The 13,168-nt window shown below is 46.5% G+C and overlaps 1 protein-coding gene across 2 annotated transcripts in view; it reads left to right on the top strand.

Annotated features, from left to right (window-relative positions):
- Positions 1-13,168, top strand: part of PI4KA (phosphatidylinositol 4-kinase alpha) — a 2,470,135-nt gene that overhangs the window by 1,197,004 nt on the left and 1,259,963 nt on the right. The gene's annotated exons all lie outside the window — the stretch shown is intronic.

The raw sequence follows: 13,168 nt of genomic DNA on the forward strand, positions 1-13,168 counted from the left end.
TTTGAGCCTATGCACTCATGTCCCTTACTGCTTCTCTCTTGGAAAACATCCTTCTTGGTGGCTATTACATCCTCTAGGTGGGTGAGTGAACTTCAGGCCTTATTCTGTAAGCCACACTTCCTGCGTTTTGTCCGGGAGAAAGTTTCACTAGGATAAGGCCTGGCCTCTTCCCCAAGGTTGTCTCTGAATTTCACCTGTCGCAGTCCATTTACCTTCCGGTATTCTATCCTCCTCTGCACCCGTCTAAGCAGGAGGAACTGTTACATCGTGTAGACCCGAAGAGGGCGTTGAGCTATTATATCGCCAGGACAGCTGATTTCAGGAGAGCTAACCAGCAATTCGTGGTTTTTTCCTTACCCCGTAAGGGCCTGCCCATAACCAAACAGACTTTATCCCGATGGATAGTTTTCTACATAGATGAATGCTACCAGTCCGCTGGGAAGGAATTACCAGCAGTTATCGGGGTCCATTTGTCAAGGGGAGTCTCAGCATCCACAGCATTGCAGAGGGGAGTCCCTACCTGGGAGATTTGTCACTCTGCGACTTGGTCGTCCCTGCATACCTTTGCAAAGCACTGCAGTCTTGATGTGGCTTGTACTTCTGTTCCGTGTTTTGGCGGGGCCGTGCTGCAAAATGTCTTGGTATAACTTTCTGGCTGCCTCCTTCATTTTTACTTCTTTGGAGGTATATCGGATGAGGAATCTGCTGGAGAAAGGCAATCCATTGAAGGAGAAATTACTTACCGTAATGTTCTTTCTATGTATTCTTCTCCAGCCGATTCCACATCTTCCCCTCCCATCCATCCGCGCTCAGAAATTCAGTGGTTGGCGCGCATCTTTTCTTTCACGTTGATTTGGTGATGGTCCTCTGTGTTTGTTTTCTGTCTTCCTGCCACTGTTCTTTGAAACAAAGATTTTTCCAACCCGACTTGTAGTGTTTGTTCAATTGTTCCTCCTTCGGAGGTCTATAGTTAATTCTATTTTAGGGGATCATTAGCCCGTTTGTTCTCTCTGTTTTCCTATGCAGCATGTGGTACTGCAGTTGGGGCATAGTTGGGGCGTAGTTGGGCGTAGTGAGGTGGTATTTATATGATGCCTGATGTCACATCTGGAGCCGACGACCAGATGTCGAGCAAGACAGATCGATGGTCGACGGCTGGGTCAAGATCCACTGCGCCCCCTGTCCACTTTTTCCAAAGCAGCGAAGCTGGAGTGAATATCTATCAAATGAGGAATCTGCAGGAGAAGAATACATATAAAGAACATTACATCCACACGGATTAACAACCTCTACCTGGAGATCCAAGCTTGTTGGCAGAAAATGGCTTATGCCTCAAAGACAAGAAAACTGAGCTCCTTGTCGGCTCCCAACCACGGATAAACAAACTGGACCCCCGTTACGCTAATATCAACATATATGGTAACTAATCACAGTAGCCAAAGATATCAAAATGCTAGGGGTTTATTTGGATTCCACACTCTCGCTCAAAAAACAAGTAAACGTCACAGCCTCCTCCACGGCTTACACAAATAAGCTCATCAATGCCTGCAAAGCCTTCCTCTCGCCTTCCAGCTGCATGACCCTAGCCAGGGCGCTAGTGCTCTAAAAAATGGACTACTGCAACACGCTCTTCCTTGGCACTTCAGAACGCAACTTGAACAAATTGCAAGTGTTGCAGAATAATGCCCTTAGAGCGGCACTCTCACATCTCCAGCTTCAGACAAGATGCCCACTGGCTCCCGGTACGAGACAGAATCACCCTTAGATCACTAGTCATTGTCCACAAATGCCTCTCTAATGACACCCCCAAGTACCTGGCAGACAAGTTTAACAAACACATATCAGCCAGACCAACTAGAATGCTGTATTCTCACTGTCTATCCATCCCTAAATTCTCCCTAAAAAAGCAGATGGCTCCAGCTTCTAGCTGCCAAACAATGGAATGCTATACCTCTGAACCTTAGAGCTGAACCATCCTTTTGGACCTTCAGGGCAAACACTAAGTCCTGGTTTGCCAACAAGAACTCTCCCTTTGTCTGACATACTAACCTTTTGTCTCACCACCGTATTTCTGCCGTTGCCCGCCCCTTGACCACCATGTAACCCAGTCATGTGCACTTATTCTTATTATTTTGTATGTCTATAATATGTTGTAACCTGCTCTAAGTCTCTGGCGCCCAGTTACCTCAGGGTTCGGCGCACGGTATAAAGAAAGAAAAAAAGTAACAAACAACTAACTTATTTTTCCTTTTAAGTGTTCTGGGTTGCGAGCGTAGAGGCACGTGTGTCCAGAATGAAGCATGGTGTGTCTGTGGTGCTAGGATGCGCTGGCAGGGACTGTTACATGAACGTTCATTGAAGAAGTGTATCACTCAGTTGTTTGATCTCTGTTGGGAGGGTTATTCAGTTAACGTGTGCGAGTGGCTTAGTTGATAGGCATATTGTGTTTGAGCATGGAGGTTCCGAATTTTAATGTGGGAAGATTAGCATAAGGGGTCCAGTGGTCAATTGGGAGCATCCATCCAGTGTGACATTGGTGACTTGTCCGCAGTAGTGCCCTTTGAGTAAGATACTTGTGAGGAGATGTCCTGAATTACCATGAGGTGTAGTGATTGGCCCCTGCATGAAAGTGGGGAAACAGTCAGAAGTGGAAGACATAGGGAGTACGTAGTGGTGATTACCAAGTAGAGTGGCTGAGAACAGTTCCTGACAATAGTTCAGATTAGGGAACCCAGGCTGGGTCCCTAGGAGCAGTTCAGCATGCAACAAAGTCAAAGTGTGATATTGAGCCACTTTGGGCATCGGGAAGCAAAATTGGCATAAGGCACTAATTGCATTGGGTACCGGGTGGTGAAATCACACTGATAGCTCCGGGAGCAAACGTTTAAAAGGGCAACATTATACTTAGAAACCCGTCAGCAAAACAACAGCGGGCCAAATTTGCAGTTGGAAACAAAGGATCAAAATTACAGTTGGGCATTTGTGAGCAAATTCCAGTGGGCCTAATAATAGGTAGAACGTACAACGGTGAGCATGTTATTGATGGGGCCTAACTTCAAATCTCAGATAACAAGGCATTACCATGCCTAGCAAGTCATGATAAGGGAAAGTCTGTGCATGAAAAACAACAAGCACTATAAGTCTTAGCAATAGCATGAAAAGGCGTACCAATGTAAATTACCCTTCTCTTCTCCCTGCATCCCTACCTACGGCCTTTGCAGACAGCTCCAACTTTCTCTTTTAACTACCATCAAAACCTGTCTAACTCTTTCTCTCTGTCTCTCTCTCACATTCAATCTTCCAGGTAGATTGTAGACTGCATGCAACAAGAATGTGGGAATTGGCAAAGGAGGGGACGGGGCAGAGTGCGTACTCCACCCAACACCCTCATCAAAGTGCTAAGGATTATGGAAGGCATGATCATTTTGGTATAGACTGCAGGCGCTCACATAACCTTTTTTTTTATAAACTTTACTTTTTATTGGCATTTTCTTTAATGAATACCTACATCATGAACTACCAATGTAATAATGAAATGTATTCCTACCATATTTTTTACTCCTGCCCTCTCTAACTTCTGAAACACACACACTGCTGGGCGCTTGGCTAAGCACTTCATAAATAATGAGTGGTCGAGACTGACCCGAGACGCCATCCTCTTTTCCATTTAAACTGTACATTTGCTCCTTTTACCAGGGTCCGACTTCCAGTCTGAACACTTACACCAGGCCCTCCCCAAACATGCAGGTTGGAGGGGGTGGTTGCTGTGCTCCAGGTTTAAATGAAACCGTGCCCCTGCAGGCCTCTCACCCTTGATATAGGCAACTCCCAGGCTCAGGGACCTGGTTTACTACTTTGCCATTTTAAAATGAACATCCCTCAGTCCTGGTGAAATGACTCAACCCAATCATTATCTATAGCTGTCAGTTTTTCAATAGTGAATATGTCCCACAACTTATTCTTCCAGTCTGTTTTTGTCAGAATGGTCATGCTCTTCCATTTCTGGGCTATTGCCACTCTCCCCGCTCTCAACATGGCCTCCTACATTTTAGTAAATCGTAATTCTTCTCTATTCCCCCCACCCCCTTGGAACACCCAACATTTGTAGTGGATCCAGGCTGAGGGTCACCTCCACTATTTCCTTTACCCAACTGAGGACCTCTGCCCAGTGCACCTGAATTCTTGGGCATGCCCACCACATGATTGTTTATTTGTATAGCGCACCCAACCCGAAGGTATATGGGCGCCTTTCACATGGAGGTTACAAGAATACTTTCAAATTTGTTAGAGTGAATGCAAAATACAACAGATGTGAAAGAGGGAACCAGGTTGACCACCTTCCCTTGGGCAAAGTGGTGACACTCTGCCATACATTTTAGAGAGTTTCACGAGAGGCAAGTGCCAGCAGTGGAGCATTTTGAAATTGTGTTCCATTGTTGAGGTGAAGAGATTTCAATGAAACATAACGCTATAGATTTTCTCCCAAGCGTCTTCTGAAATGTTAGTCCCAGTCTGTGTGTCCCAGTACACCTTGTGAGTTTGTCTCCGAGTTAAATATGCTGTCACCATCACCCTCTATAGTTTTGACAGAATCCCCTTCCTAGAGCCAGCTCCATTGATAGCTTGTTCAAAAGATGTAAGGGGTCGCAACAGCTTGTTGCTCCAACTAGCTTCTGTCAACCTACCCTTCAGCCACGGGTATTCAAAAAAGCTCAGTACCTCTTTCACCAACATTTCTGCCACCATCTCGTAATCTTTGTCTCTCCGAAAAGAATATTCCCTCCGATAAGAGTTGCCCCCCCCTCTCGAGACCCCCATCAGACCATGTCTTTGTTTGTCGGAACCCATACCTGCCCAAGTCCTGTGGTGCCCCCCACACTAAACTCATTGAAGTCGGCCAGGAGGATAGCTGATCATTGGGAACCCCCCCCTCTTCCACAGAGATCTAGTAAGCTCAGGGATTGGATGGTCTTTACCTTGTCAGGGGGGGTAGCCTTGTTCGGGGACCATAAAAGGTCTCCGACTTTCTTGGGGTGAGTAAATGAGTGTTCCAGGTATGTCCAATAGGTACCCATGTCATCCATCATATGTTTTAAAAGTATTTGCAACTGGGCACATTATAATTCAGTTGGAAGTCTAGGAACCCACATCCTCTGAAATCTCTAGGTAGCATTAAGGCTGTTCTCTTGATATTGAGTCTCTTCCCTTGCTAGACACATTTGGACACCGTGGCATTCAAGTTTTTGAAAATGGTTTCTGGGAGCAGAGATGGGAGGGAGATAAACAAGCACAGTAACCATGGCAGAAAATTCATCATGATAGAAGTAATTCTACAATACAACGTGACAGTTAGTGGCCGTCAGCGAGAAAGGTCGCTTCTCAACGCCCCATCATAGTCCTGATTCAGATCTCTAGGTATTACTATTCCCAGGTAGGTCATCCTGTCAAGCTCTACTCTCATCCCTCCTGTGGGTCCCGCTTCCTGAATGCTATTGTCTGCAGGACGGAGAGGCTTGACACTGTATTTTGCCACGTTTATTTTGAGGCCCGATAAGTGTCATAAGGAGGCTATGTGACTCAGGTGCTCTGGAAGGGTGTCAAGATGTCATCCGCCAACAGGGACAGTGTAAAGTTCACCTCTCCACATTGAATCCCCTTAATCCCTGGGTTTTCCCTAATTGCTATTGCTCACGGTTCCATTGAAAGTGCATATAACAGGGGTGAGATGGGACATCCCTGCCTTGTGTTAAGGGAGCTGAGACTGCACCTCATTCACCGGTACCTTGGCCTTTGGATCTCTATACAGAGCCGCAATCCAACGTCGGAAGTTGTGGCCAAACCCCATTTTTTGCAGTAACTTCACCATGTAGGTCCATTCCACTCGATCAAATGCTTTTTTCGAGTCAATGGAGACCAGGGAAGCATCTAAATTTTGCTCCGGGGTTAAATGCATTAAATGAATCATCGTTCGGATATTGTCAGTTCCTTGACTCCTGGAGATAAACCCTACCTGATCCCCATGCACCAGTGTTGGCATAACTAGCTCAAGCCTATTTCCCAGCACCTTCGCTAGGATCTTTACATCGGCGTTTAACATGGAGATCGGCTGGTATGATTGATAAATGGCCGGATCGTTCCCTTCTTTCGGGATCACTACTGTTAGTGCCCCAAGCATCAATTCTGGAAGCAACCAGCACTGCAATGCCTGGTTAAACATTTTAGCCATAAATGGAGCCAGGGTGAGCGAAACGTCTTGAAGAAATGCACTGAGAAGCCATCGTCAGCAGGGGCTGTTCCCCCTTTCATTTTCCCTATGGTTTGGATTATTTCCTCCTCGGTCACTGTGGCTTCTAGTGCAGCCGCTTTTTCTAGTGTTTCATCCGGGATAGGGACCTTATCTAGGAATCTGTCAATGTGTGTTCCGTCTCCTCTGTATTCAGTTGACTAGAGGTGTTCATAGTACTTATGATGATATGATATGATATGGTATTTGTAACGCGCCTATACACAAGTGTTTCAAGGCGCGACGAGGCAGGGAGGGAGGGAAACAAGGGGAAGACAGACAAACGATCCTACTAGGCCAGGTGTCATTCAGATCGCGCAAGTGCAGAGGTAGGGGGAAAAAGGGGAAAGTGCAGGGGGAGGAGGTGGGGGGGAAAGTGCAGTACAAGGTAAGTAGCGTAATAAAATAATAAATAATAAATAATAAATAAAAAGGGCCAGCTGGTGGCAAGTGCGAGGTAAGTGCAGAGCAAGTGCTAGGAAGGGGGCTGTAGGGATACAGTGACAGTCCCACAGTGTAGGGGGAGCCAGGGAGGCAGTGCAAGTGGAGAGTGGCTGGGCCCTGGACAAAGGTCGCTGAGAGTGGCCCAGATGCAGGTTTAGTGCAGAATTCAGAGGGGAGTTAAGCAGGTTTAGCAGGGGAGAGGGAGAGAGAAGGCAGAAGCGAAGAGGAAGGTTTTGAGGTGCTTCCGGAACCGGAGATGGTTCTCCTCAAGTTTCAGGGAGGCAGGAAGGCTGTTCCAGAGGGAGGCCCCTGCTGCGGAGAGAGATCTACCCCCAGCTCGTTGCTTCGAGAAGCGGCTGACCATGAGGGAGTTGGAGACGGATGAGCGAAGGGCTCGTGAAGGAAGATATTTAGGAAGAGAGAGTTGAAGGTATTTAGGCCCCAGGCCCCAGAAGGCCTTGTGGACAATGCAGAGGGTTTTGAACTTAATCCTCGCAGCCACTGGGAGCCAGTGAAGAGATTTCAATCCTGGAGAGATACGGTCCCTGGGCTTGAGGCCAAGGATAAGTCTTGCAGTTCTGTTCTGGATAAGTTGCAGAGGGCGGAGAGTGGAGGCAGGGAGATTAAGATAGAGGCTGTTACAGTAGTCCAGCCTTGAGAGAACCAGGGCTCGGGAGACAGTGAGCTTCTGGGGGAAGGAGCGGAAGGGAAGAATACCTCTGAGGAGGTGCAGCTGGTAGTGTGATTTCTTAGAGACATCAGATATATGAGGAGAGAAGGAGAGTGTGGAATCGAAGATGACCCCGAGGTTTTTAGCCTTGCAGGTAGGGGGCCAAGGGGGCAAAATTCTTCCAATATGCTGTCATCGCCATAGACCCTTTTACCCCCTTCCGGACGTATTGCTGCCACCCTTCTTGCCTTCCTCTGTTCCCATAGCTTCCAGGCTAATATCTTGTCCGACCGTTCCCCTTTTTCCATGTATCTTTGTTTAAGATACATCAATTGTTTTTCCGTCTTATGTATCAGTAGGGTCCCCAATTGGACTTTGTATTTCCTTAGTTTCTCCGAAACCCCTGACGATGTCTTTGTGTTTGTCGACTCCCCAGGACTTAAGGCCTCCACTTTTCCCCTCAGGTCCATCTCCTGTTTAACCTGTTCTGTCTTCCTGTAGGCCCCCAGCCTTATATGTTGCCCCCCGAATCATCGCCTTAAAGGCCTCTCACACTCCTGGCACCCCCACTTGCCCATTATCCTTGATGCAGAAGAATTATTTTGTGGACGATAGCACTCCCAAGGAGAACAAGATAGGTTCCCTATTGGGGAACTCCCGTCCCCTCCACATTATCAGAGGCTATATAGCCAAATGTTTATAAATAAATAAATAGTTTGATATTTATACTCTTTGTTTAACAAAAATATAATATAGTATAAGGTGGTATGATCATCACTTTTTTTTAGATATTACAATGTAATCAAAATAGTTTCTACATTTTTTACATTTTCTACATTTTTTACAAAATCAACTTGCAGCCTCATTTTTGAATTATTCAGGATTTATTGATCCAAACAAGGTTGCCCAACGCGTTTCGAGAAAGGTTCTCTTCTTCAGGGGCTCATTATGACAATCAAACTTTAAATCTAGTCAAGAGAAATGAAACAATATTCTTAATTAAATTAGAGATACAAACTGAATTGTTTCAACATTTCAATAAATTGTTACCCAAGCAAAAATAACATTGAAAGTGTTCTTTTTAGAGTAAATTAACATCATCAAAGGTTGACCAGAATTGTCATCAAATCAAATGAGAGAGAGTATTGAGATCTACCATTCCAATATTATTTAATTTGTAAGTACCAGAGCTCAATTTAGTTCATTGTTAAATACTTGTTGCATGTTTTTTTGACTGTTTCCTATTGACAGAATATTTTAATAACCAGTCCATATCCTGCTCCTTTGATAAACATCATAGTGGTAAAGTTTTAGAGCCTAATAATGATTAGAGTAGGTAATGTGCTTACCCTATTCCTTTTTCTTAAAAGTTAGATGATGAAGCTGTTCTTTGCTCAACGGTAAGTATCAGATTCGGGTCCAATTTACACAAAATGTTTCCAGGAGTATCTAGGACATATTATACAAATTTAGTGAAATTAAACTAACATGTGTTGAGAGAAAGTACTGAATTTTAATGGCTACTAAAATAGTATAGGGGGGAGTCCTACTGTAAACAAGATCTTTTTGATAGTGGTAGAAAGGGTCAATCACGGTTCCCTCTGTGGTATAGTCAATGCAATTCTGTCCTCTAAATTACTAAAGGAAAACAGAAATGTAAGTAATTTAAAATGAGTCAGTACTGGTTAGCCCATTCTGTATTGATTCGAGTGGCTACTAAAGAACAAACACTAACAAAGTAGTGGTTGTTGATTGGGTATAGTGTTGTGGCTCTGCTGTTGGCACAGGTGTCATCTGTTTGCAGAATCGCATTCACATTCAGGTAAGTGTCCCCGTTTTTTTTCAGTTAACAGATTCAATATGGATAGCCTTTGGCCCAGCAACCTGGGAATTATAAAACCTAAGGTTGGAAAAGGTAAATTCCAAGGAGTTTAATTAAAATTAGCTCCTCAAAACATATACTCCCAAGGCCACCTCCCTATCTTTCAATAGGAGGTCATTGCATACCCATCTAACTCTACGTCTCATGTTCAACCAGTCCCCTACGGCAGGCCTCACTAAGTTGTCCGACCATGGTATGGCTCGGTGGTTGATTTCACAACCTTCTTTTTTAGACTGTCTTCCAGGAAGATGTAGTCGATTCTTGAGAATGCGTTGTGAACCTTTGAATAGTAGGTGAACAAGGGGTCACCCGCTCCTCATTGGATCATGGAGTCCACCACGCCCAGCTCCTCATTAATTTGTCGGACGCGTTGAACTGCTTTACCTGTGCCTGGGACACTACCTGGGGAGTAATTCTTTCTGTCTGTTGTCTGGTCAAGCACCATGTTGAAGTCGCCCCTCACCACTAGCAGGCCTTCAACAAATAACTAGAGATTCCTCTTTACTGAGTCCCATAATTGGTCTTGTCCCTCATTTGGGCAGTATACCGACCCTACCGTCACTTTGTTCCCTTTTATGAGCCCGTTGATAAATATGAAGCGACCCCTCCCCCCCTTGCCAACCCCTCCTTCCCGGGTCCTTGAGTTCTGCGGTCTTTAAGTCTAGTCTATTGGCCACTATAAGCGCTACCCCCTTCTTTTTGGATGGTCAGAATGTATAATAGATTACGTCTATCGACCTTTCTCTCAGAGACTGATCTCTACCTTTCTGCCAGTTGGTATCCTGTAGGAACATAAGGTCCAATTTCAGTCGATTTAACTCACGGCCTGTTAAGGATCTTTTGAATGGGGAATTCACGCCGCATGCATTCAATGAACCCATCTTAAGGGTGAAATCTAGGTCAGTCATTTGGTCCCTTCCAATACCTCCAAATGCCTCCCCCATCATGTTTAACCATCATTGAGCCCAATGGTGCTGTATCTTTCACCGTATTGCTCCTTCCTCCCGCCCCTTTGCAGCATGCCAAACAGAACTTCTTTGTGCCCCCTGTAATAAGACAAATAAGAACAACCACCCCCCACTCAGAGTCTGACCCTGTGATGTGCCCATTGCTTTGCTGAGCCAGACCACCAACTTCCTCCCACCTCTGGCTTATTTTTCCTAGTGTACCCCTCTCTGAACTCCCCTAGAAGCCCACCACATTTCCACACCCCCTCAGTTCCCCCACTTCACTTCCACCTTAAACCCTACGCCCATCTTCTGAGGGTGGGGGGTCTTGTCGTCTCCTCTCCCAGTAGTTTGTGGAGACCCTGCTGATGTCATCCTCCTTGATCAGCCTACATATGAATCTCTCGTATTCAAATGCCAGGGAAAAGGGGAAGCCCATCTATAGCACACTCCCTTTGAACTGAGCCACGTAGTCATAGGGGCTCTCAGTCTGCACCTGGTTAGGGTGAACAATGAGAGATCCTGAAAAGTGATTTGTGTATGGTTTGAGGCCCCCGCACCCCCCCCTCCTGCTCCATGTGCCCTGTCGATGGTGGGCTCCGTGGTATTGTTCCCATTGAAGACCTTCTTGACAATGTTTATCACCCAGATGATATGTCTTTGTGTGTCCCCCTCTTTCTCCGGGAACTGAAAAATGGTAAATAATTGTGCTGCTCACGGTTTTCAAAGTCGTCCATTTTCACTCTTCCCTCCTTTCTAACTCTGAGATCCGCATGTCCATTTGGGTTTCCAACATTTCAACGGTGGTCTGGTTGGCCCCGAGCCCTTGGAGTCTGTCATCCATGTTGTTTACCTTCTTATCTAGGCTGTCTAGTTTAAGATCAATTTCAGCGCGGAAACCCCTAATTTCGTCCAGCAATGCCGCCATGTCCTTTTTTATCAACGTCACGCACTCCATTAGTGATTGGGGCAGATGCTGTCTCTTATGCAATCTGGGGGGTGTCACAAATTGATACTTCTGGATGGTCGACTTCCAATTCTTGGAGCAGTGGATGTTGCTTTGTGCCAGCCAGAGTGGAGTTCGAGGAGACCTCTTGCTTGTGGATGTGGCTCCCTAAGTTCCATGTCTGCAGCCGTCCGGATCCCTGGGTTCCAGCCCGGGAGATCACCCTCAGCTCCTCCAGGGAGGCCCCTTCATTGACTTTGTCAATGGGTGAAACAACTGTTCCCCATGTGCACCCTTCTCTGCTGCTGGGGGCCCTGTGCTCCCAACAGTTCCTCTGGTGGACAGAGTCCTCTTACCCAGGGCGGTGTTGGGGAGTGAAGGGGGGGCTCCACCTTCAGCCAGGATCCCAGGTGCCCGATCCGGGTTGTCACCGGGATGTCACCACTGTCCAGCTCACTGGCCCTCAAGACCGGTCTGGGTAGCAACTTGTAAGGCCTGGGGCCACCGCACAGCTAGTCTGGGTTTGGTTGCTGCACTATCAGGAAGGTTTCAATATACAGGTCTGTCTGCCTCCAAGACTCTGTGTTCGTCTCTTTGCCTCTCCCACTCCCGACTTACAGGCCTCTCTCCGCATGGGCCTTTGCTGCTTTGTTGTGCGGCTTCCTTCTCCTGTGACTTTGTGGCCCAGGAGCTCCCGCGCCTATGCCCCAGTTCGCGTAGCTAGACCCGCCTCACTGTGCTCTTGCCCACCTGCCCTGGGAGGCTGGTCTCCCCGCGGCTGCTCTGGCTGGTCTTAATGTGATACAGGGGACTTGGGGGCTTTCTGGGGCGGCTGAAACCCCTTATGTACCCGGCGGGAAGGGAGCTATGCAGAGGAGTTACTTCATCCCTGCGCCCCCTGTTGGCCGATCTCTCGCATACCCTTTTCACCTTTCTTAGTTTGTTGCTTAGCAGGCTGAGCACCATCTTAAATCCCACTCTAACTTGCTCAGGTGGTCCTGCTGGGATTTTGCCCATCTGGGTGATATTCCTTTGGCTATCGTGGCATGGGACAGAAATCCCAATTGTTGCAGCCAGAAGTTTAGCAATGTGCCTGCAGAAGGCACCATAGTCCACTCCTACAGAGCACACATTTGCAGACCACAAATTGATCCCCAAACCCATTCGCCCACTCTCCTGGCTGGGGGGCAGCTCCATAACATTAGTTTCAGAATGCGTAGGTTATTATTAGCTGGAAAAATCAAAGATAGATTGTGGATTCTTAAAAGTGCTCTGCAAAGCTTGGTGCACCGTACTTTGGCTGAAAGAGGGTTCCTCAGTTGCAGGAATGTAAAGAAAACCACACTAAGCATGAAAGAAAGGTGGCTTGATGGACATGAATGGGGCGAGGGTACAGTGTCAATACCGCAACACTGCACTCTATTTGCGACATTTTCAGCCCCTCCACACAGGATCGAAAGAATGAACAATGGCATAAGGACTAAGACATACAATTCCATTGCAAACAATATTTGAAGAAGGGTTGACAAACTCCAGGCCTCTAGGTCAGAAAACATGTTGGATTTTCAGGATGCCACTCATTGCTGAGGCGATACTATTCACGAGATAAATTTGTATACAATGCTTCTACATATATGCAAATGTTTTCACATTAATGATGAGGGATATCCAAAAAAACTGCCGGACTGTGGCCCTCGAGACCTGGAGTTGGAGAACCCTGTGGGTAAGGAATGTGATATGTCCCCATCAGTTGTACGGTTATGGGCAAAGCTATGTCATGATGGTTTTCAACAGGGACGTTGGTTCCCCAGCTATCAAAGAATCAAGATACAGAGAAGCTGTAAAGAGATTGCACCAGCACACTGATGTGAGCTGGTGTAAGTTGAGCTTTTATCATGTCGTATGCAGCTCAACCATAATTTACTTCATTTACAGGGGCCTAGTGGCTCACTTGCTGACCTTGAGACATGAGTTCTCATCCCTGCTTGCCAAATAT

The sequence above is a fragment of the Ambystoma mexicanum genome, chromosome 10 (assembly GCF_040938575.1).
Source record: "Ambystoma mexicanum isolate Mex_15411 chromosome 10, UKY_AmexF1_1, whole genome shotgun sequence".
In the NCBI taxonomy this organism is placed as follows: Eukaryota; Metazoa; Chordata; class Amphibia; order Caudata; family Ambystomatidae; genus Ambystoma; species Ambystoma mexicanum.